At 35.3% G+C, this 26131-nt stretch overlaps 1 pseudogene; it reads right to left on the reverse strand.

The window, feature by feature from the left end:
- Nucleotides 1-24869: 24869 nt before the first annotated feature.
- LOC138397304 (probable inactive 1-aminocyclopropane-1-carboxylate synthase-like protein 2 pseudogene) overlaps nucleotides 24870-26131 on the reverse strand; it is a 28088-nt pseudogene continuing 26826 nt past the window's right edge.

The raw sequence follows: 26131 nt of genomic DNA on the forward strand, positions 1-26131 counted from the left end.
TGCTAGATTTCTATCTGGAAATGTCATTGTTCTAAAATGTGATTATGTACCCATTTTTTAGTTTAATACTGAGGTAAGAGAAAACAGGAAGTTTACACAAGGATGGGTAAGGGTAGTTTCCAGTTACAGGAATGACTTTATAGAGAGGAAGGCCTATCAAGGAAGATACCTCAATAGGGAGGAGGGTCTCCAGGAAGAAGTCATATGAGGAAAAGATTTGGGACAAAACTGATGCATATTTTAGCATCTTTAAATTTTTACTTCTTGATATTACTTTCTACTATAAATGTGTATTTGAGCCTTCTGGAATTATTAATGTTATTTTTTTTTTTAGAGAGAGAGAAGAAACTATTCTTTCTGCGTGGCTGAAGTACTTTAGCCAGTATGTCTGAGACACAAGTAATTGACCTGTACCTTCCAAAGCATTGGCTGCACTTACCTGAATTTCCTGAATTATGCTTGGGATTAGACTACATAATTTAGGCATTATGTGTGCACTAGGGAATGTTATTTCTGAGATGTTAATAGTGCTTTCATTTCAGTCAGAAAAATAAAGCAAAGTCTTTCCTAAGACATTTTATAAGTGGCATTCTTTGCTGTACCACAAACATGTTATCTTAAGTTATGAAGATATTAATCAATCATAAATATTTTTAGGTCTTGTATATTCAGTAATAACTGTCATGTGGCTCAATTTTAGGTGCAATTCTCTACCATTTAGCCTCTTTGTGATATTTTTCTCTTGGTTTGTCATGTCATTTTCTTGAGAGTGTTATCTGGTGTAAAATGATGCATGACTATTTAAATTATATTTGTGCAAATACTAGTATGATATTATGATTCTCTTATATATCCAGAAAAAGGTATAATGTCTCTTATTAAATATGACTTGTAGAGGGAAGAAATTAAGTTCCCAAGATAGTGCTAGCATTCATGAATAGTTTGTAAAGGTCAGGTAAAACTACTAGAAGATGGGAGAACATGAGCCATTCCAGCTTAGGCTACTCAACCATGAGGCCAATCTGCCCGCAAATTGTCAGACATTTGGATGAGGCCATACTAAACTGTCCAGTCACAGATAAACCAGCCCAGATAAGAAGAAATACACGGCCAATCTAGAGAAATATGAAAGTAATCAATGTGTACTCCTTTAGCCCACTAAGTAGTTCTGGGTAGCTTATTATGCACCAAAAGCTAAGTGATAGCAAAATAGCAGTATCAAGTAATTGTTTTAGTTTTTCACTTGATTTCTTTTTAGTGCTGTTGAAATTTTGTTTTGCTTAAATTTTAATATGGGAAAGATCTGAACAGGCTTAAATGATAATGAGTAGAAATCTGTCTAAAACACAGCATGTATGTTCCAGGAAAGAGAGCTGATATTTCTATCTAATGCTATTAGTAAAAACTAAATAAATAGTTTTTAAAGAATAAAGTTAGATGTAGGATAATCTAATGTAATAGGAAATAAAAAAGAATGGATCTTTCTGTTAGGGTTTAGTGTTGTAATGTTGAGGTAGTTATTATTTGTTAGCTTTCCATTTTCACATGAGATAAGATGTAACATTATTCCCTGAGCCTGAATGGAAAGGTGATTCAGTGTTTCAAGAATCGTAGAGAAACTTTTAAATACTGCTGTGAAAATAAGAGAGAGTGCTGAGCAGAGGAGTATGTTAGAAATGACAGTCTCCTTTGACGAGAAACGACACTATAGCTGAGAGTTTAAGTTTCAATTTTGTGATTCTTATTGCACAAAAGAAAATTCAACATTTTAGTCATGAATAAAATATATACTAAGTCTATCCTCACCATATGTAAGTCTCAGAGAGACATAACACATACCTCTGAGGTCTGAATTAGAGTTGCTCTCCCACTGCCTTGGTTGAAAGGCCTCTCAGTACACTTCTCTCTTAATGTCTAACTCTAGACTCCAGGCCCCAAAGGAAATTATTCTTTCATTTTTATCAATGATCAGCAATTGTCATCTAGACAAAGAACATTATTTTTTACAATCATGTCAAAGCTTTAAATTTTTGAAATTTTTTCCTAAAGCTCTTATGCAGGTACTTTGTGTGGATTAATAGTGCTCCTGATTAACCTTTGGTTCTGTGCTGATGCAAGAGGTAAGTTTATAGCAACACAATTCACAATTGCAAAGATGTGGAGACAACCTAAGTGCCCCTCAATACATGAGTGGATTAATAAAATGTGATATATGCATACCATAGACTACTACTCAACTACAGAAACCAGTGGTGATCTAGCACCTCTTATATCATCCTGGATAGCGAATGAGCCCATCCTTCAAAGTGAGGTATCACAAGGATGGAAAAACATGCACCACATGTAGTCGCCAACAAATTGATACTAACTAACCAACACTAAGGTGTTGACATGGTAGTAATACTTACTGGGTGCCAGTCAGGGGTGGGGTCGGGGGGGTAAACCCACAACTAATGGAAGAGGAACACACTGCATAGGGGAGGGACACACTTGTAGCCCTGGCTTAGACAGGGCAAATAGCAATACATGTAACCAAAATGTTTGTACCCATAATATCCTGAATAAATAACTAAATAAAAAGAGGTAAGGAACTAGATATTCTAGGTATCTCTGTGGTGTTTTACAAGTAAATACATGTATATATGCATACGCATAAGTTGCCACCCAACCAGGTTCTTCATTTGCCTGCTGCCCAAGAGGAAGCCAATAAACGGAGACAGCAGGGTTTACCGTAGAGAGAGAGTTTTTAATTCCATGTAGCAATAAACTTGGAGACAGGATGAATTTCTCAAATCCTCCTCCCCAAGAATTTGGGAGATAGGGTTTTTAAAGGCAGTTTGGCTGGCATAGGCAATTGAGTCTGCTTATTGGCTAGGCTTAGGGTGGAACCATAGGGTTGTAGAAATTGTCTTCTTTGCCGACCAATCTTGGGTGTGTGTCACAAGACAAGTTGAGTCAATTCCTCAGTATGGGCCACTAATCTAGGTGGGAATGTAGGACTTGAAAGATATCTCAAGATCTGAAAGAAACTACCCCAAGGTTTCAAAAAGGTGATGTTATCTATGGATAAAGCTAAGAATCTTCATGACCACCAGCTATGTGGCTACAGAGTAGCAATTATAGAGAAGCAAACAGGAGGACAGTGGTTAATTATTATCACTATTTTTAGCTAGGCCTGTGCCTTATTTTTAGCTAGGCTCTTACCACAGTTCTTGCCTTGCACCTCTTTATCAATTTGTAAAGGCAGTTTCACATATTTATACACACACCCCCACACCCCCACATAGTCATTAAATTTTCAGAAGCAACAACTTTCTTTTCACACATAAATACATTGAGGGACAGATGAGACAGGTTTAATAACTTGTCCCAATGCTAACAATGGCAGAGCCAAGAGGAAAACCCAGAAAATCTGTTTTCCGGATCTGTGCTTTTAACTCTTAGGCTGTTTTGCCTTCAAAAGGTTCTGGACCATTTTCATCCTATGAGAGTAACATGTACACAATAGTCACTCAGATTTCCAGAGCCATTTGACGTATTAACATACTATGTCAACATATTATGTTGACAAACATATTAAACATATTAGCTCAGATAAATGATATCTTTCTGCTAGGCAGAAACTATTTTGAATCAAACACAGATGAGTTAAGTACATGAATACAATTTTTAGTGATATCAACAGGCAGAAACTTATAGTTTGAAACAAAGAGATTTATTTCAGTATTTATTTGGTTCCTCAAACTCTAGTTAAACATCATGAGGATGTAGAATTCATTATTCACTGGCACAAAATTAAGAAACATTTATATAAAAAGGTAAATGTATATAATATAGGATAAATGCCTGAATAGTATTATGTTGTATACAAATTATAAACCTGAAATAAAAGTTAATAATAGTTTTGTTTAACAATGTTTTATGCTATTAAAATAAAAAATTAGATATATTCAAATTTATGACAGAAGCTCAAATAATTTATATATATTTAAATATGTACATTTCTAATGATATTAAAAGCCTAGAAAAATATAATCATAAAACTTTTGTATGGAAAACAGTTTAGAATATTTAGGAAATGGTTCCTGAAAAGCAAGAAATAACATAATGATAAATGTTTTTTGTAATAACATCCAGAATTTCTGATTGTCATTTAGACAAAGCTCACTGATAATTCAACAACCAGAAAAAGTTTATGGGTTTAAAATAATGCCAGCTGGATTAAAGTGGATGTTTAAAAATATGTAATGGGGTCTTAATAAGTAGAACAGGATAAGAAGAACCTCTATAATTCCTTTTCTGTAAATACAATTGTAAAAGAGTTGGAAGAAAATGTAAAATTAATGTTAACCTTTAGATGGTTCTATAAGAATAGCTCAGGGCCAAGTTAAATTTTCCTCTATTTGTTTAAATTGGGAACAAAGTTTTAACTCAAGTTTTGAATAGGTCAGTCTAAAAAAAATGAAAAAGTAATAAGTACTTTAAATACATTACATAATGTACTTAACATTTAACATTTTTTGAAGCAGGTTTGAATCTACCTCATAAAATATAATTGAATATAGAACTTACCTCTCATTTCAAAACTTTTGAAATAAAAATATTTATATTTAGCTGTTGCCTGAATTCAACAGTACTTCAGAAGGCTGATTTCAATACCTCCTATGTAAGGCAAGACTGGGTGAGTTTGTTACACTAAAATTCCCAGATAACTTTTATTTTTTATTGTTATATTTCATTATAGCTGACAAAAGGAATCAGTTTCAGAGGTCTGGGCAGTAATGAAGAGTGGCTGAGTATCTTCTTATGTTTTTGTTCTGGAGAGAGCTCTATAGACATGTACTATTGCTTTTGTTACTCTCTTACATGCAACACCTTCACTAGTGAAAACAAGCTCCACATCACTGAATCACTTCATAAGAAAAGAAATCCTTGCCCTGACATCCCAATACTAATTACTTTGCAACAGTAAAGAAAAGTCAAACAGAAAAAAGTACATGGAATTTTTATATTATTAATCATGTTTACGAATAGGAAAAAAACTTTCTTTATGAAATAAGAGCACTTGTATGTGCTTGTTAAAGGGAATAGCAGTCTTAGTTCTATTTGGCTAAAACATTTTTATCTAAAACTTTGAAGCAAAATTTTACAGTTACTTTGAAATCTGTCATGTAACATTTAAGATGCACGATTCTTCAAATGAGTTGTCCCTCTACTAGCAAATGAATAATTGCTTCTTCCTTTAACTCTCTTTTTGCTTCAAAATTAAATATAAAATACCTGAGGAAGAAACTGCATAAAGGAAATGAAATATATCCAAAATAACCCAGCATAAACTTGGTCTCAACTTTCTGTTCCTACTTGAACTCTTTCCTTTACCTGTTTATGTTTTTGCTCAGTTGGACCATTTGCCATTCCCCAAATGTGACTTCCATGAAATCATCTTCCATCATCATAATGAAAATATATTTTTTGAAGCAAGTATAACATAATGATTGATTTATAGTTGGCTTTATACATACCATTTATTCTACTATTTGGAAGGTTCTTTAAGGGTATATCTTTGTATCTTTTTACCCTGTTTAGCCAAGGTCAACTTCATCCAACCCATAATCAATTCTTCATTTGACCACATATCATGAGTTAGTGCAGCCAAGATCAGCAGAGCCCAACACAGGTCATCCAAACTGCCTAGATGATTTATAGACAAATGAGAAAAAATAAATGGCCATTGACTTCTGATACAACATTTTGTTGTGGCTTGTTTTGCTGTAATAGCTAACTGATACTGCTTTTATAAACTATGTTCATTCTAAGAGTCAAAATGTTTTCATTTTGTCTGTCCTGTAAGTTCCCACCTGACATCCTGCTTTGGTATCCAAAGTACTTCTCCTGAAGCCAGAGACTTCTCTCTCAGAGCTGACCTTAAATCTCTCTGATAATGGTCATATCATGGTAGTCTTCTACCAAATTTCTCCCAGAAATGATAAAGATCCTCTGTATGCTGTCTTTTATTAGCAATTTTCAAGTACTGCATTTTCTCTAAGGACAAGTTCATAATGTGATTCATACATCTAACATATTTTTTGAGTGCCTGTGCTGGTCAGAGGCTTGTCTAGACACTGAGATTTAAGCAGTGATGAGCATGGTACTTACTACTCATGTTGTCATGATTAAGAATGGTGCTTTGATATCATATAGTCCTGAGTTAAATCCTAGCTTAGCCACTTACAAACAGTGTGTACTTGAACAATTTACTTTTTTCTATCAAATACAATAAAATTGGATTAAATTAAATACATGAATCTGAGAAATGGGGTTAATAATAGATTACATTGAGAATTATTTTAAGGCTGGGCATGGTGACTTATACCTGTAATCCTAGCACTCCTGGAGGCCGAGGCAGGAGGATTGTTTGAGCTCAGGAGGTTGAGACCAACCTAAGCAAGAGTAAGACCTGTCTCTACTAAAAATAGAAAAAATTACCAGGGAATGGGGTCATGCACCTATAGTCCTAGCTACTTGGGAGACTGAGGCAGGAGCATCACTTATGCCCAGGAGTCTGTGGTTGCTGTGAGCTAGGCTGCTGCTGGGGCACTCTAGCCTGGGCAGCAGACTGGGATTCTGTCTCAAAAAACAACAGCAAACAAATAAACAAAAGACAATTATTTTGAAACGTTAATGTATGTAAAGCACTTAGCATAATACTTGTCAAACAGTAAATGTTCAACAAATGTTAGTTATTATAAATAATTAATTGCTTTTCAATGTGAGAAATGCCATATTAGAGGAGTGCAAAAAGTATTATGAAATACAAGGTAAATTACTCTCCCTGGAAGGGTCAGGTAAAGCTACAGGGAAGAAAAGAAATTTGATCTGGGTCTTAGAGGATGAAGAGAAAAATAGGCAAAAAAGGCAGAAAAGGAAATTCTTGATGGAGATATTAGAATGAAACTAGGCAGAAAAATATTGTGTGTGAAAAAGACAATTATGGTTGGAACACAGGACGTTTGTATTGATGAAGGGGTAGAGATCAGTTTGACTACTTTGAAATTCAGAAGGTATAAAAATAAATAATTATAATTAATGTTAAATGAACACTCACTCTGGACAAAAGACTGTGTTAAGATCTCTTGTTGCAAAATATCAATGATATTGTGAGATTGTAAAGTGACATTACTCTCCCACTCATATGAAGAGGAATTGAGAAATAGAAAGATTCAGTTACTTGCCCAAGGCCACAGTATTGCCACGACAAACTTGCCATAGAAACATAGTGAATGCTAAAGTCATAGCTGAACCAGGCAGGATCACTTTAAGACTATACCACCTCCTGGACCATAAAAGCTTAATTTTATCTAATTAATTTTTAAAATCACAAAATCTACTGCCCACAAAAGTCCAGCAATTAATGTACATGTATGAATCTAAATAGCAAAAGATAGTGGGGAATATTAAGGGCTGTGGAACTGGAGAATACATGCCCAGCCACAAGGCTTTCAAATTCAAATATTTTCTTAGCTAGATGAAACAGTCTATGGGTCATACTTGTCCAGATGGTCAGTTTTCAACTCTGTTGAGCAGTGAAGTACCATGAAAAAACTATACATCACAGAGTAACATGATGGGTTTTACCATTCTAGAAACAACAAATAAAGCATGTCGTATTGTAGTGAGAAGAGTTTGGAGAGAGATATGCAAAGGGAAAAATAAAGTTAAACTAACAAAGTAATCTAAACAAGAAATGAAGTTCTGGACTGGAACATTTGCTGTGGGAAGAATTAAAGGTGACAACTCAGAGACCCTGTGACTGCCTAACGAAGCAAGCCTGTTGTTTTGTTGAAAAATGAGGCTCAAGAAGGCACTCCAAGAAGCCCTTATTCTGTGTTATTAAGAAATACAATCTTCGGGGAAAGTTCTTGTTTGGCTGGGGGAGTATTAGGAAAACCTCAACTCCCCTGCAATATTGTTGGTTTTCTCTAAAATTTCTTACATGTTGTGTTACCTCATTGTTATATGTACCTGGGAGAAATGTAGAGTTATAATTCAGGCATGGCACCACCATGTTTGTGGCAAACATGCCTGAGTTAATAAAATAATTGTTAAGTCCCAGAACTGCCCGAGTTCAATTTTAGCTGTCTAGATGCTAACTTTGTTCTATACTCCTATTTCTTTATATGCAAAATGGAGATACTCCCTTCCTCATAATGAAACACAAAATGATGTTATGAATGTAGAGTGCCTAGCACAGATCATGGCTACAAAAAACACTTAATAAATGTTAGCCATTTTATTAGTATTCAGGTCATTAAATATGAAATGTCTGATTTTGAAGCAAAAGTGTAGTTTATTATATCTCAAACAAGAAGCAGTATAATTAATCAAAGTATGCACCAAAACTATTGACACAGTTTTGCCATCTTAATGGTAGCTTGTTTATGACATCAGAGAAGAAGCTTGGCAAGAGAGTAGTGATGAAATTGCAAAATGCCTTTTCCACAGCTTGTTCAGAATTGAATATTTTTCCTTGCAGGAAGTGGTCCAAGGCCTGGAAGAAGTGGTAGTCAGTTGGTGCAAAGTCTTGTGAATATGGTGGATGACAGAGTTTTCAAGTCCAGCTGCTGTAGTTCGAGCAGCGTTGTTTATGCAACATGTGGTCAAGCATTGTCTTGGATTGGCCAATCTGGGCTGCTTAATTGCAGGCATTCTCAACATTTCATCCAGTTGGTTGCAGTAGACATCCACTGTAATTGATTGGTGAGGTTTCGTGAAGCTGTAGTGCACAATACCAGTGCTGGACCACCAAACAGACACAGTTAGCTTTTTTTGATAAATATTCAGTTTTGGACTGTGTTTCAGTACTTCATCTTTTTTTTTAATTTTTTTTTATTTCACCATATTATGGCAGTACAAATATTTAGGTTACATACATTGCCCTTGCCCCACCTGAGTCAGAGCTTCAAGCATGTCCATCCCCCAGATGGTGTGCACCACACCCATTACATGTGTACCTACCCATCCCCCTCCCCCCTCCCATCTGCCCAACACCCAATGAATGTTATTACTATATATGCACTTAAGTGTTGATCAGTTAATACCAATTTGATGATGAGTATGTGTGGTGCTTATTTTTCCATTCTTGGGATACTTCACTTAGTAGAATGGGCTGCAGCTCTATCCAGGATAGAGGCAGTGCTACAAGAGGCAGCACTTCATCTTTATCCAACCATTGTACTGAACACTTGCAATCATCGAAAAGAATCCATTTTTCATTGCATGTAACAATATGATTTAGAAATGGTTGCCTTTATGTTGTGACAGCAAAAAAAGGCAAGCTTAGAGAGAATTTCTCTGCTGATGATCATTTAATTCATGGGGAACCCATCTATCCAACTTCTTTACCTTGATGATTTCTTTCAAATGGTCCAATACTGTCGGAATAGTAATGTCAAACCTTGTGGCTAATTAACTTGTAGGTTGTAACGGATTTGCTTCCACTACAGCTTTCAGGCCACCATTATCCACCTTGGTCTCAGGTCACCCACTTGGCTCATTTTCAAGATTAAAATCACATGAACAGAACTTCTCAAACCATCGACATACTGTGCGTTCATTGTTCATTAGCCACATCTTTCCCAAACACTTTTTTGATATTTTGAGCTGTCTGTGCTGTATTGGTTCCACAATAGAACTCATATCCGAAAATAACAAGAATTTTTGACTTATCCATGGTTTTAGAAAAATTGCTCTAAAACAAAATCTGCAAAATAACCACAAGCCAAACCGTGCATCTGAAAGACTAAGGATGTATCTTCACAATGAAAACAAAACAAGAGGTGTCAAAGTGAAATGTCAAAGATATGACTGTTAAAATTAATACTTAAAGAAATTGGACATTTCATACTTAATAACCTAAATTTTTTATTATAAAACCAATGTATATAGACAGTGTTATGGTTTACATGTTTGTCTCCTCCAACACTTATGTTGAAATTTACTTGCCATTGTAACAGTATTAAGAAGTGTGACTTTTAAGAGGTGATTAGGCCATGAAGGCTTTGCCCTCATAGGTGGGATTAATGCCATTAGACAAAATGAGTTTGGCTCTCTCCTGCTCTCTTGTCGTCTTGCCTTCTGCCATGTGATGATGCACCAAGAAGGCCATTGACAGATGCCAGCACCTTGATATTGGACTTCCCAGCCTTCAGAACTCTGAGCCAATAAATTTATGGTTATAAATTACCCTATCTCAACAAGGGTACTCACTGTTAGCACGTCTATTCAACATAGTATTGAGAGTCCTAGCCAGAGCAATCAGACAAGAGAAGGAAATAAAGGGCATCTAAATCAGGACAGAGGAATTCAAACTATCCTTGTGTGCTGACAATATAATCTTATACCCAGAAAACCCTAAAGACTCCAACAAAAGACTCATGGAATTGATAAACAAATTCAGCAAAGTCTCAGTTTAAAAATAAATACACAAAATCAGTAGCATTTCTATATATTAATAACAGTCAAGTGGAGAGTCAAATCAATGACTCAAAACCATTCATAATAGCTACAAAGAAAATAAAATGCCTAGGAATATATTTAACAAAGGAGGTTAAAGACCTCTATAGGGAGAACTACAAAACACAGATGGAAGAAATTGCAGATGACACAAACAAATGGAAAAATATCCCCTGCTCATGGATTGGCAGAATCAACATTGATAAAATGTCCATTCTGCCCAAAGTTATTTACAGATTCAACACAATTCCCATCAAAATACCAGCATGATATTTCACAGACCTAGGAAAAAAATCTTAACCTTCATTTGGAACCAAAAAAAGAGTCCAAGTAGCCAAAACAATCTTAAGTAAAAAGAACAAATCTGGAGGCACCACATTAGCTAAGTTCAAATCATACTATAAGGCTGTAGAAACCCAAACAGCATGGTACTGTTATAAAAGTAGAGCCGTAGATCAATGGAACAGAATAGAGAACCTGGAAGTAAAGACATCTACCTACAACCAACTGATATTATACAAAGCAAACAACAACATGCACTAGGGAAAGGAAGCCCTATTCAATAAATGGTGCTGGGAAAATTGGATAGCCACTTGCAGAAGAATGAAACAGGATCCCTATCTCTTGCTATATACAAAAATCAATTTAAGATGGATTAAATGGAAAAACAAGCATCACATGTACTCACCAGAAAATTGGTTTCCCTGATCATCACCTAAATTCACATCTGGGAATGATACCAATCGGATATCAGACTGAGGTGGGAGGTGGGGGGAGGAGATGGATGTATGCCTACATGATGAGTGTGTTGCGCACCGTCTGGGGAATGGTCACACTTGAAGGTGCTGACTCGGGGAGGGGGGGGTGTGAGGAGGGGATGGGTATATACCTACATGATGAGTGCAATGCGCACTGTCTGGGGAATGGACACGCCTGGAGCTCTGACTTGGGGGGATAGGCAGTACATGGGCAACGTATGTAACCTGAACTTTTGTACCCCCCATAATAAGCTGAAATAAAAAAAAAAGATGGATTAAAGACTTAAATGTAAGGCATGAAATCATAAAAATTCTAGAAGAAAATGTAGGAAAAACTCTCCTAGACATCAGTCTAGGCAAACAGTTTATGACTAATCCCAAAGGCAATTATGGCAACAACAAAAGTAAATAAATGATACTTAATTAAATTAAAAAGCTTCAGCACAGCAAATGAAATAATCAACAGAGTAGAGAACATACAGAATGGGAGAGAATAGTCACAAACTATACATTCAACAAAGGACTGATATCTATAATCTATAAAGAATTCAGCAAGAAAAAAATGAACAACCTTATCAAAAAGTGGGCAAAAGATATGAGCAGAAGTTTTTGAAAAGAAGATAGACAAATTGGCAACAAACATATGAAAAAATGTTCACCATCACTAATTATCAAGGAAATGCAAATTAAAACTATAGTAAGATACCATCTTACTCCTATCAGAATGGCCATTATTAAAATGTCAAAAACAATAGATGCTGGCATGAATGCAGAGAAAGGAATCCTTATACACTATTGGTGGGACTGCAAATTAATAGAATATCTATGGAAAACAGTATGGAAGTTCCTCAAAGAAATAAATGTAGACCTACAATTCAATTCAGCAGTCCTATTGCTGGGTATCTACCCAAAGAAAATGAAGTCATTTTATCAAGAAAACAGCTGCACTCAAATGTTTATCACAGCACAGTTCACAATTGCAAAGATGTAGAATCCACCTAAGTGCCCATCAGTACATGAGTGGATACAGAAAATGTGGTATAGATAGTAATATACATATAATGGAGTACTACTCAGCCATAAAAAGAAATGAAATGATGTCATTTGCAGCAACATGGATGAATCTGGAGAACCTCATCCTAAGTGAAGTATCTCAGGAATGGAAAACCAAACACCGTATGTTCTCACTAATAAGTGGTAGCTAATAGATAGTTATGCATGGGCACCAACTGATATAAATGACATGGAAACCATGAATGGAGAAGGGCAAGGAGGTGGATGTGGGATAAAAACTTACCTATTGGATACAATGAACACTATTCCAGTGACAGACACACCAAAAGCCCTGACTTAAGCATTGCACAAGATATCCATGTAATAAACAGTTATACCCCCTGAATTAATATGTTGAAATAAAAAAATAAAAAACTTTGTAAATTACTGAGTCTCAGCTATTCTGTTGCAGCAGCACAAAATGGACTAAGACAGTAAGAATAGAAAGCAATACAAACGAATACAATTTCTAGAGTATATGAAGTAATTCTTTAAATTACTTATTAAATGAAGACACACAAATAAATAAAATTTATTGTAAAACATCTTTTCAATAAATATTTTATGCCTGATAGAAAAATATAAATAACACTTTATGTACATATGTATATAGAAATATATAAATAACATATCTTTTATTTAATAGATGTTGCTAACTTGGATACGAGCAGTAGGAAAAAACTCCCCTAGTCCTCCCTCTCATTTTTATGTTTTCCTTCTGTAAGTTAGAAACATGACCTTTTAATCTTAATGTGGCACATCTCATTTTGGCGTAGTCAATATGTGATGTGATTTATTAGGACAAGTTATGGTTTTATTTTTTTAGATGACAGGCAAACTGTTAAATTTTTAGGATGATTGGAAAATTATATTCCAGTTTTTGTACTTAATTTGAATAGTTCTATAGATTTCAGAAAAAGAAAATTGAATTATTATTCTGCTGAAAGGACAGCTTCACCCTTCCTGCAGCAAGGTAGAATTGGAGTCACGTAGCCAGTCCTTGACTCTGTTGATCTTATTTACCTAAACAACAAGAAACAGTGTAAACTTAAAAATGTCTAATGTAACACTTTCTTTATAAGCATGTATATTAACTTCCAGAAATTCCATTGATCCTTTTTTGACTTCTCATCAAATGCAAATTTGATAGCTTACTCTCTTCTTTGACATTCTGTAAAAAATTTTCCTAACTTAATATAATACTATTCTTCTTATTAAAATGTATGCATGTGATTTATGTATATATGTGGTTTATGAATAAAAATCTTATGTGAACAGTATGGTAGTGTCATTCTTAAGATTTACAATATAAAAATCTACTTTATATTTAATAAAATCAGCTTCTTGTTGTTTAAGAAGCATATTTGAATTCAATTATCTACCTCTATGAGTAGAATGGCACTCAATTCCATAAAAATTATATCTTTCTTTAATTTCCACATCAAAAATATTTCTAATTTTATCTTTCTCCAAACAATATAGGAGCTGATTTCCGTGAAAAGAAAAATGATAAAATATGGCATTACATGGTGTACCTGCCTTAAACAAAAGGTTGCTGCCTAAAGCACAGTCATCTCATATTTTATCAAATATTGGAAAAAATGAATATAGTGAACCTCTAAATTCTGGTCAATTATGTCCACTGGGGCCTTGGCACCTACATTTGGATGACTAGGGCACATGTTTATTGATTTATAATGAATAATACATAGAAGCAGCAAGGTGCTTGAATTTTCTCCCTGGAACTTACTTCCAGTTGAATAGTATATAAGCAAACATAGAATTTCTGCCTACTGAGATTTTTCTGTTTGTAAGACTACCTTCAAACAGATTCTTGACATCAAGAACAAGGAGTATTTTGGTCCTGGTATTTCGGTGTGCTCTTTTTTCTTTTCTGTATATGAATAATAAATTATGATTAGCATTGCTGGTCAGAGGATAATAGACCAAATGTAGTGGCAGAAAACTTTCAAGGTTCACTGGCTCTATTATCTCCAGTATACAACCTCAAACTGTGAGGCACACAAACGTGAGGCACATTAACATGAAACATTGAAGCCCAAGTCACACAATCTGATACTACACTGCAATAAAAAAACAGTAATTGCTGAATTTATTTAATGAAATCCAGAAATCCACATTTTGAAATTTTTTTCCAGTAGTATGCACATACAGGAAAAGTATATGCTAACATTATATACTTACATTAAACGCATAATTTAATTATCATTCATGTTAGATACTGCACTGCTTTTCTTTAATGTAGTGTACATAGAATGAAAGAAAGTGAAAAGAAACTCTAAAATTAGATAATTTTTTTCAGTTATTCCTAACAAAAATACACATTAAATGATAATCTGTATAATTTATGTATCTTTGTCTATATTATTAATTTGTATAATTTATGACTTATTTTTAAAAGTCATATACCGTCTTAAAACCTTACAACATAAAAATGACTTTTATTGAAATATATTTAAAAAGAGGGTAATCTCTTTTAATTTTCTTGTATTTTGTTGATTAATCATTGAATTAATAATTTTATTCTTATATGAAGGCTAAATCAGAGTCAAAATGAAAGACAACAAATGATAATAAAATATGTGAGAATCATCTTTTTTCCAATAATAAAAATAGTTAATACTTACCTAGTATTTACCATGTGACAGGCACTGATTTAACCCTCACATCAAGTTCTTAAAGGAAGTGCTATTACATTCCCATTTTGCAAATCAAACTGAGGTACACAGAGATTAAGAAAATTTTCGAGGTTGCACAACAGGAATTCAAGTTCCAGATGCAAAATTTGTGCTTTTAAGCACTACACTTTACTTCTTTAATATTGCAATTTAAATTCCTTCATTTTTCTCACATGCAGCATTCAACAATGATGGCATTCATACACAAGAAAATAGAAAAGGAAAGATTTTATATAAATGCATTTGGAAACAACAATGGAGAAGAATTTAGACGTATGCAAGCAATAATTGTAATTTTAATAAAATTTTCCAATATTCAAAAAGTAATTTTCTGGATATCACTATTAACCATTAACATTAATCTAAATGTTTGTATCTTTTTCCACTTTCAGTATTCTTGGCACATAGGGTTTTATTTTTCTGATAACTGGAAGAGTCTGCAGATCTGTGATTTACTATCAGCATGAAGAGAAAAATGCAGTATGCCTTGTGAAATTAATGTCTTAGATAATTCTTTAAATTTAATGAGTTTTCAAATTAGTAGAAAAATATAATTTATGCTAAGAAAAATGGTGATTCAATACAAATTTTTTGATCAGAAAAGTGCTGTAATGCAAGCAATTGATTAGTCTGATTATTTATTGGGCATTTATTGGAGAGCAGGAGAGATTGAATTTTAATGTGCATCTTCATTCCACAATGTATACATATTTCAAAACATATTTTACACTATAAATATATACAATTTTAATTTTTCAATTAAAAATAAAAATTTAAAAATAATGTATCTTCATTATTTATTCACTAATCAACTTATGTAATATTTCCAAAGCCCTCTACTACAAAGCCTTCAGGCATTGTGCTCAGCATATAGGATACAGAGGAAACTGGACACATGCAGTCCAGTACCAAAACTCTAGCATATAGGAAACCATTAGAAAGGTACAACCAAGAGATGATAAAGTACAGCTGAGAAGCAATAATGAGCATAGATTCTGAAGCTAGACCACCTGGCCTGAAAACTGGCCATACTGCTTACTAGCTGTGACTTGGGTAAATTAATTGTAATTCAGAAACTTGATTCTAGAAATGAAGACTGTTGTCTCTATCCATATTTTATTGCTATAGTCTATGAATTTTTATGTAATTTAACTATTCTTTGTCTTCAGCCTAAATATTCACTGATCTTATAATATAATACGTTCTGTGATGCTTAATTTTATAATATGAAGAATGAAGAACATTTAGCTGGGAGTTTGTTGAAAATGAACTAATAGGCAGATTCGTGGGAGAAAAAGGCATACAAAGTTTTATGAACCTGCACAGCATGAGGGAATCAGGAGAATGATGCCCAATGACTGCGGGGGTACAGATGTTTATATACTATTTTTCATAGGGGATGGGGAGCCAGGGAAGGTAGACAAATCTTCTGAGGGGCAATAAATGATTATTAGGAAGAATGAATGGACCCAGGGACAGAATTTAACTGAATTATCTTGTGAAAAAGTCTGTCAGGGGTGGAGTGGGTGAGGCCGAGTGGTAGGGTTGCATTCCTCAGTCTTCTTAAGTAGATAAGAGATTTCAGGGAGGGGATGGAAGGCAATTGTACTTCTCTTTGGGGTCTGTTTTCCACATAGATAAGGGAACTTGAGACAGCAGCCTCATCCTGTGCTTTGGACAAAGGGTTAAAAGACAGAAGTGAGAGGAGAGGGAAAAGGTCAGAGACCTTGAGGCTTTTTCCTTAGTTCGGCATATTTGGGGGCATTGTTTTCTGTTCACCAATAGCAGCATGTCAGAACTAGAGACAGTTAATTATATCTCGTAGTTGGGTGAATGTGTTTTGGGCAGCATGCAGGATAGTTGCATGAAATCAGGAAGAAGCAGTTTTAATTATGCAAAACATCATGTGTATGGATATTGGGCAGCCAAAATGGTAAACTACAGTGGAAAATTTTACTGTTGTTTTGGCTAGTAACTGAATTCTCTGCTTCTTTCAAACCTTGGCATTGGCTCACCAGTTCGTGACTAAAGCTAAGCCAATCACATGGTACCACCTGATGTGAGCCTGGAATAAATATCTGCCCCTGACTCTGGTGTTAGTAACCCAATAAAGAAATGACAGTTTAGGATTCATTCTGTCAGTGATGGCTCTTATCATCAGAATCTGGAGTGCACTGAAGACAAGGACATCAGAATCATGAAGTCCTTCAGTGCTGTATTAAGTGCCTCTTGGTGGTAATTAAGACCAAATGCATCAGAAATAAGACGCGCCTCAGATCACTGCCCCTCCTCACAGGGTAATAAAGTAATCCTCCTTGGAATACAGCAATCTGTAACCAATCAAGTTGCTGTAATGTATGTCCTGGTTTCATATGGAAAATGTTGTAATTCTGCTAAAATTTCTCTGTGTCTGCCTGTATGTGAGACATTAAGTTCTCCACTTTGAAACACCGGCCCCAATTGTTTGGAGCTGGTGTTTCTGAGTAGCTCTCCTCAAGCTTTGTGCTGGAATAAACTCTATATTATACTCAGTCATATTTTCTGAATCTCATTATTTAAGGTTGAAAATTTTCCATGAGAAAAGAAACTTTTGGAGTAATTCTCCTTTGCATAACAGAGTAATCGTCTCTCCTCCCATAGATAGGGAAGAGTAAAACTGAGAGTGGGGAATATGTAGCAGAGGGAATGGCCTGGAAAAAAAAAAACAGCAAAAGATGTTTTCTATCTCTTTAAAACTTCCCCCAGTCTTTTTGGGAACTGAGGCCTGCATCCTGGCCTCAGGGCAGGTAATCAGGAGGGGCAGGGCAATGTCTTTTGTTCTTCCTATTACAGGAGATGGCCCAGCTGAACTGTGGCTCCATCCCAGGCCCAGCACCTGTTGGGAGGAGGTCTGGGTGGACCTCCCAGGTGGGTGGAGGGGAGGTCACAGACTATATGGAAAATTCTTGACGTATTTCACAAGGAAAAATAATTTTCCTAAATATAAGGAGACAATTTTTTCCCGAAATTATCCCTCAGAAATTCAGAAGTTGCCATATTTTTGAGAATTTACCTAAAATCTCATATTATGCAGCATTTTTTCAACTGTTTATTTTAAACTATATACTATTGGGAGAATATATCTTTGCTACTTTTAGATTTTTTTAGGTTACTAGGTTAACCACTTATAATAGAACTAAAGATAACTAATACAGCTATAATAAATATTCCTGGGATTATGACCTGACAAATGTTGACTGATTTTAAATAAGCTTTTTAATAATCATTTTTTTTAAAAAAAAAGTTTTAATGGAGATCACAAATATATACATCCCATATAGACAGATCAACTATCTTAATGTTATTCAAATTGTATCTTTGCATTTAAATTCCATTAACAGCAACATCCACATATTCAAATGTTACTGAATTTCTAAAAAGATATAAATGAAGATACTGTATTTCGGAAGGAAAAACTACATGACTTCAAAAGTAGGCCAGATGAGTTTCAAAATGCATGTAGAGTCTGAATAAAATGTTTCATAAAGTATGAGTGGAAAAAATTATTTATAATGTGATATAATATATTAGATATATGTGATTTAAATACATGTATATATTTAGTTAAATTTATTAATGCTTTAGAACTAGCAGACATTTAAAGTATGCAGTTTATGACTCAATATCTAGTGAAAAATAAATTTCAGATATTCTTGTTAGAAAATTTTGGCTGAATCATTTTATAACTAATCATAAAATGTAAACATTATTAGCAAATCAAATTTATCTAGACTTAGAATATTTTTGAAATATCTTTTCTGGTTCTGGTAATTTGAATTGAGAAGGTCTATTATTTGTCTTAATTTTCTCTTTTTGTTACTCCTCCCAAAGTCATTCTTATGCATTTGGAAAGCTGAAAAAACACTGGTGTTAAATAAATTTAGCATTCCAATGTTGCATTCCTATGCATTAGTATTAATATAGGCTGGAACTATACAGTGTTTCTTCCAGGGATGGAGGGCCTATATTCACATATTCTCACTCAGGAAGGTAAATGTTTTACTACCTTTGCAAGGAAAGGAACAAGTGATTTGTAATTTTTCTAATTTGGGAATTGGATCACAGTTTTAAAAAAAGCAAAGAAAAAGAAACAAAATCTTAATCACTAATGTAACAGTAACTATTACATTTACTATTATTATTACTATCCCTATAATTTTGTCGTTTTCAAAATGTTATATTTATGTATCACTTCATATGTATCCTTAAGATGCTGCTTTTTTGCCTTCTGCATAATACCTCTGACTTTCATCCAAGTTGTATATATCAATGGATTCATCCTTTTTATTGCTAAGTAGGAAGCTGCTCTATGGATGTACCAGAGTTTGTCCATTGACCAGTTGAAGAACATATAGTTTTATTTCCAGTTATAAGCTAATAAAAATAAAACTTATGGACACTTGTTTTTGTATGAATATCTCTAGGAAAATACCTAGGAGTGTGATTGCTAAGAGAAGAAAATTCTAGAGACTTGCTTTTGGCTCTTTCTATATAGTTGACTTACCATAATTCTATTATCAGGGACCCATTGTGGATATTTAACCAGTTGTGGAACATGTCTATTCCAATTTCACTATAGAGTAGTTTTACAATTCACTGGGGTCAAATTCTACTCATCATCTGACTCCAATTTTTTTCCGGTAAAGAATTATGTCATTTGAGGTTTTAAGGAACTAATGAACATAGTTCTAGAAATCCCCAAATATTCTTTACATAAAGTAGATATACACTGTTAAATTGTTACAGGTAATACTGGGAAAAGTTTGATTTACTATAAATTTACTATATATACTTTTAATAGTATTATAACATTGTTACTCAAATAAACTTGATTTTTCAATAATGGAATAATTTTTCTGGAAATTGGTTTGGTTTTAGAAACTTAATGAGAATCTGAACTCCCAATTTTATTGACTTAATTCATGTTTCTGCTCACCAGGCCCAGAAGTTTTCTGAATCAGTTCAAATAATATTTTAGTAGATTGTTCATGCATTTTATTCAAGACATAAGGTGACAATTTAACTATCACCAAAGATCCTTGTGGTACAAAATATTCTAATTGATATTTTAGCCCTGCTGCTCATTATGGCAATTTCAAGCACCTGGTTTTTAAGCATTGCCACTTGGCTTCTAACTCTGCATTTACATAATTTCCATTGAAATCAAGGAGATTGTTCAATGGCATCAACTCCCTCTATCTTCTTTGACATTCAGAAAATAACCACTGCAGAACTTTTCAAGGACGTTATTGTTTCTCCCATTAAGGCTTTTCTTGATGCCTTAATGAAAGAAATGCAACTCTAAACGTTCACAAGGACATAGTGGGAGGGTAAATCTGTGGGTCACAGATACCATTCTTAATTCTCTAAACCTTTATTTATAATATTTGATGGAAGGTCTGGCCTTGCCGTGTTAATTGAATGTAGATCACATTGAATGTAGATTTTAGTCAGTCAACCAAGAAAACTGTCAAAATCCCTCTAAGTTGCTCAAGATAATACATTAAATTCATATCTCTTTTGAGGGCTCCCTTACTGGTACATTTGAATTATTACAACAGTTTGTTCCATTTTCATTAGTTTAGCACACTTACCATGCATTTATACATATATTTTATAGATTAAAATGTATATCCTTAATATAAATAAGAAACATTTTGCAAATATTTTAGAATATTAGCCATCTTCTCCCAGATTAGACATTGGCAAGAAGAAATTGACTGTACTTATGAGTATGAAGACAATGAGTGGTATTAGGGATGGTCTTTACTATAAATAAAACCAAAATCATGGAAAGATGAGGCACAGTTCAATGATGTGTCCCCAAATGGAGGGGAAGGGAGAGAAAAGGAGGGAGAAGAGAGACACAAATAAATAGAAACTGTGAGGAACAGAAACAGAGAGAGAGAGAGAGAGAGAGACAGAGAGAGAGCGCGTGCGCGCGCTCATGCTAGTGAGTTTGTATCCTTCTTCCAATTTTCTGATCCTTCACTTGTATCTCCTACTGGAAAATCTAGCAGTGAGCCAGCTGATAAGAAGCATAGGAAATATAGCCCCAACGTTATAGAACAAAGTGTAGAAATCTAGAAGAGTAGACATGGAATAGAAAGACAACAGATAAATATCTCATGATAGCAACATGTAGTAGATTTATGCTCAACTGTATCTTATGGTACAGAAAATAAAAATATACTCAAATATGAATAAGCCATATATAAATTTTGAAAGTGATAGAATAGAGAAAACTATTCCATGCAAATAATAATCAAGAGAGCTGGTGTCATTATACTAATACCAAACAACATAGAATTCCAATCTAAAAAGTTTATAAGAGCCAAATAAGGATACATACAGACACACACACACACACACACACATATCCATATTAATAAATGTTTTAATACAGAAAGAAGATATAATAATTACAAGCATTTATGCACCTAATAAAAGAATATCAAAACGCATGATGCAAAAATTGAAAAACTGACAGTTTGGGGGGATAAATAGTTCTACGGTAATATTAATAGTTGGAAACTTCAATACTCCACTTGCCATAATGGTAGATACACCAGACAGATGTAATGAGAGTTACCTCATGTAAGTGGAACATAGAATATCTCTATATTTATGGAGATAGAAATTAGAATTGAAGTTACTAAGGTATCAGGGAAAAGAGAATTTATTGTTTAATGGGTACAACGCTTTTGGAGGAGAATAAAAAAGTTTTCAGTGTAAACAGTGGTGATTCACAGCATTGTAAATGTATTTAAATCCACTGAATTGTACACTTATGAATGGCTAAAATGATAAATATTATATACATGTTGCCATAATAAAACAACAAAAGCAACAATACTTATCATTTCCCAATCTCTGTGGGTCAGGAATACAGGCAAAACTTAGGCCTTCTGCTTTGGAGTCTCTCACAAGATTGCAAACAACATGTTTTCCAGAAATGAGGTCTCATGTAAAAGTTCTGCTGGGGAAACATCTGCATTCATATTCATGTACGAGGTAGTTGACTGGTTCAGTTCCTTGAAGGTTAGTTCCTCACTGGCTAGTGGTGCACTCTCACTTCTTTGCCACATGGGCTTTTTCAACATGGCAGAATGCTTCATCAAAACCAGAAAGAAAGGGGGAGTATGCTAGAAAAATAAAAGTTACAATCTTGCATATCCTAATCAGAGGAGTGACATCTTACCACCTTTGTCACATTATATAGATTAAAATCAAATCACTAAATACTGCCCACAATCAGAGGGAGAGGATGTCAACACAAAGGTGTCAACAGCAGAAAGCAGGAGTCATTGGGCACCATCTTGGAAGTCTATTGGCTACAATAAGATTGTGTCAAATGATACCACAACATCTGCATATACATTATTAATATCACACTATTGTATCACCATATAATACCAAACCAAATGTTTCTAAATATTTGCAAACATGTTGCCAAAGGTTTGAATGATTGTCTTAAATATTCATCTTTATTCTCAATTTTCCTGGTGCTGCAAAACAAAGCCACAAAGATAAATATACTTACTTTGATATTTCCACCATTTGTTTTTGAAATGTGGCAGCATTTTGCATGTCATCTTAGATAAATGACATTTTTTAAAAGATGTTCAAACTATCTGGCCTTCTGAGAATCTGATTGCATTATTATTGAACATCAATACCTTTCTTCCAACAATTTGACATGCCATTAATTGTGACTGTAAATCTGTGCTAGAGCCTTGTAGAATTGTAATTGATGCCCAATGGCATCTAGCTAGTGCCTAAATTGTTTATCAATAAAGTTAATTCTGTCTTTGAAAAATATATATAAATGGGAATGTGTATGAATGTATGTATATATAATTTGTGCATATTGACCCAAAATAGACTGATTCTTTCTAAGAAAAACAATGGGAAGTCCTAAAACTCTGGCTAGTTCTTAATAAAATAAAACATTCCTTGTTTTACCTGGCCTCTCAGCTCTAAGTAAATTCACTAATTTACTCATATTCCTATAAGAATGAAAACATACATGTCATAGCTGCCTATCAAGAGCCTGCAAAGGCTCTAGAGTTAATTCAGGATAAGCCTTGCTTCCAGTATGTGAAAGTCCAATTTATATTAAAATGGATACCAAGACAATGTGAAATTATAGAAATTTACCACATTCTGGTGTGGGACTGGGATAGGCCCAAGAAGGGCACAGCAGTGTGATGAAATACTTCCATTTGCTAGATGAATGTAACCGTGGCATCTGGTTTAAAACAAATAACAACAAAAATTTCCTTCCGGTTAAATCAGCGTCTTTGGGATAATTTCTCAGCCAATTCAACATTTAAACTTCCTCTCAGGGTTATTTGTCCCCCTCAATCACCCCTCTAATTTTTCTTTCCAATACAGCTTCTTTAAAAATCTGTAATAATAGCACTAATCACTAAGGTTCTCTGTGGGACACAGTGATATTTTTCTTTTTTACTGCTGTTCTGGTAAGGTAGAGAACTTTCAGGGGCTTCCGCTTCATCTTCCTTAATTTATAGTCCTCATGTGCTGGTTCAGGGATGTAAAATGAGAATTCTACCAGTTACTGAGTTTGTCTACTCCAGCTATGCATTCAGAAATAAAATGGCAATTGGTATGAAATATTAAAGGTGACCCAGTCAATTCAGAGCCTGTGTTTAATAACCTTGAAAAATTTGGAATTTTCCTCTTCCCAGTGCAGTCATTCTGGCAATGGATTGATGTTTCTTTACAGGAAGGCTGGGTGAAAGATTTATAATATAATATACAATTGTGAGAGGACCTCAGGGTCCTGTTTGAAGTGACCTAGTCTTACTTTCCTTCAAGGAGTTCCAAGTCTATGAAGTGAGTCAGTGTCCTTACAGTATAGTTCTCAGGAGCACAAACACTGGGATAAGATTATGCTGGTTCAACTTTCTCTGCAACTCTCAGTTTGAGACAACTCTGCAACTCTCAGTTTGGGCAATTAATATTCCTGTTAAACAATTCCTCATTGATAAAATGGGGTACTTGGACACTTACCTTATAGATTTGTTATAAGAATTAAACAAGTTAAGAAATCTATATATATATATCTCAAAGAAGGAGTACTAAAGCAAGCCAATTCCTGAGAAGCAGAGGACTCCTCTAAGGGCTGATTTTGGTTTTAGACTCTCCAGTAACTTTGTCAAGCTTCAAACTGCCCTATGGTCCAGAACTTTTTGACCCAAACATTTCTTTTTTTCCCCCTTCACTTGGATTCAGATTTCCATCCAGTTCTGATGACCGTCTATGATTTTCCAGGGTCTACCTCCATTTTTTCTCACAAACAGTTAATATAATCCTTGCACATTTAACTCAGTCTGGATGTCTGATTCTCAGAGGATACAGAGCAAAGCATTTGTTAGCACTTGAGTCAAACAGGATGCAGATTCTGAGATGAAGAGTAGTATACATTTTTTTAAGAGAATATAGAATTTATTAGATATCGAATATAAAATAAACCCATTTAAATATGGGCCTGCAAGCTTCCTGTATCCCTCCAGGTGTCTGCCTTCCCACCCCAACCCCAATAAAAACATTTTGCATACACAATGACTAGCAAAGACTAAAAAGGTACAAAGCTTGCAAAGATAGCAGATGCTCAGCTGAAGGAGGTTGATGACCAGATGAGATGATACCGTTCCCGAAGGAGCCCACCGTTTGCTCAGTTGCAGCACCAGTTTAACACCCAGCCTCTGGACCAGAGACCCAGACATCAGTGGCTTCCTGAGCAAGTGACAGGCTGGAGCCGCTGGTTGGGATGGCAGATGGCCTACTCTTTCATTGCATCTGCCAGTTGCTTCTCTATCCAATCCTGCTTCTGCTCCTCTAGCACCCCGACAGAAACGAAGCATGGCTAGTTTTAGCCGGAGGGGCCTCTCTGCAAAGATGAGGCGGAACCAGTCAGGCTCCTTACACATGTAGTTTTTGCCACAGGACAGCATCAGCTTGTTGTCCAGGAAGCGGCGATGGAGGAGCCATTCTTCCTCAAACGTACATGGCTCCAGGTACTTTTTCAAGTTGATCCAGACATAGAGGCCATATCCACGACAGAGAAAGCGGATCTCTAAGCTCTGCAGCTTGTTAGTGATGTACGCGTGAGCCTTCCGGAGCCGGAAGTGATTTGTGGGCTGGTATACTGTGTCAATCCATTCTCTGTCCTGGAGCAGTTGACACAGTTTATGCTGGGTGATGCCAGAGATACCGTAGAAGTAGCCAAAGGAGCCCACAGCAGAGGCCACCTCCTTGTGGGTGTAGAGAGCACCAAAGCGGAAGCCAGAGATGCCAAAATCCTTACTGGTACCCCAGATCACATGGGTCCTGTTGGGATCAGGCAGACTTTCCATGCTCAGAACACTGTGGAATGTGATAGATTCATCAAACACAGACAGCATGTAAATCTCATCTATGATCACATGTAGGTCATTTCTCTTGGCAAATTCCAGGTATTCCTTCAGTGAGTCTCGGGAGTAGACGTCACCCAGAGGATTCTGAGGGTTGAGCACAAGGCCTCTGACCTTTTTCTCCATAAGTCTGGCTTGAAGTAGGGCGTCCTCCAGTTTGTCCACAGTGAGCTGGAAAGGACGGGCGTTTGTCCCAGTGACCTCACTCTCCAGGTAAACGGGAACCACCTTGATTTTCGCATACAGGCGGGAGCTAAAGGCAAAACCACCATAGAAGGGAGTAGGAACCAGAAAGGCCTCACCAGGATCACACAGAACCATGGCCAGCGCAGAGAAGACAGAGCAGCAGCCGTTTAGAACCACCACATTTTCTGGATCAAGTCTGGCAGGTGCCTTGCAGTAGTAGGGGCTGCTTTTGAAATCTGTGAGGAAAATAAAGGGAAGATAACTGGGGAGAAGAATTTGGGCTGCATGGCAGTATCAACAAAGTTCTCAGCAGAACCCATGAGGCAGTCCAAATCTGAGATGGCCCTTTTGACACGTTCCAGTTTGGGACTGGGTGGCTGGACATTCTGTCAGTCATTGCATATAGACTACCCTAGGAATGATGTTGACTGTAGGCAAAGCAGCT

The sequence above is a fragment of the Eulemur rufifrons genome, chromosome 16 (assembly GCF_041146395.1).
Source record: "Eulemur rufifrons isolate Redbay chromosome 16, OSU_ERuf_1, whole genome shotgun sequence".
NCBI classification, from domain to species: Eukaryota; Metazoa; Chordata; class Mammalia; order Primates; family Lemuridae; genus Eulemur; species Eulemur rufifrons.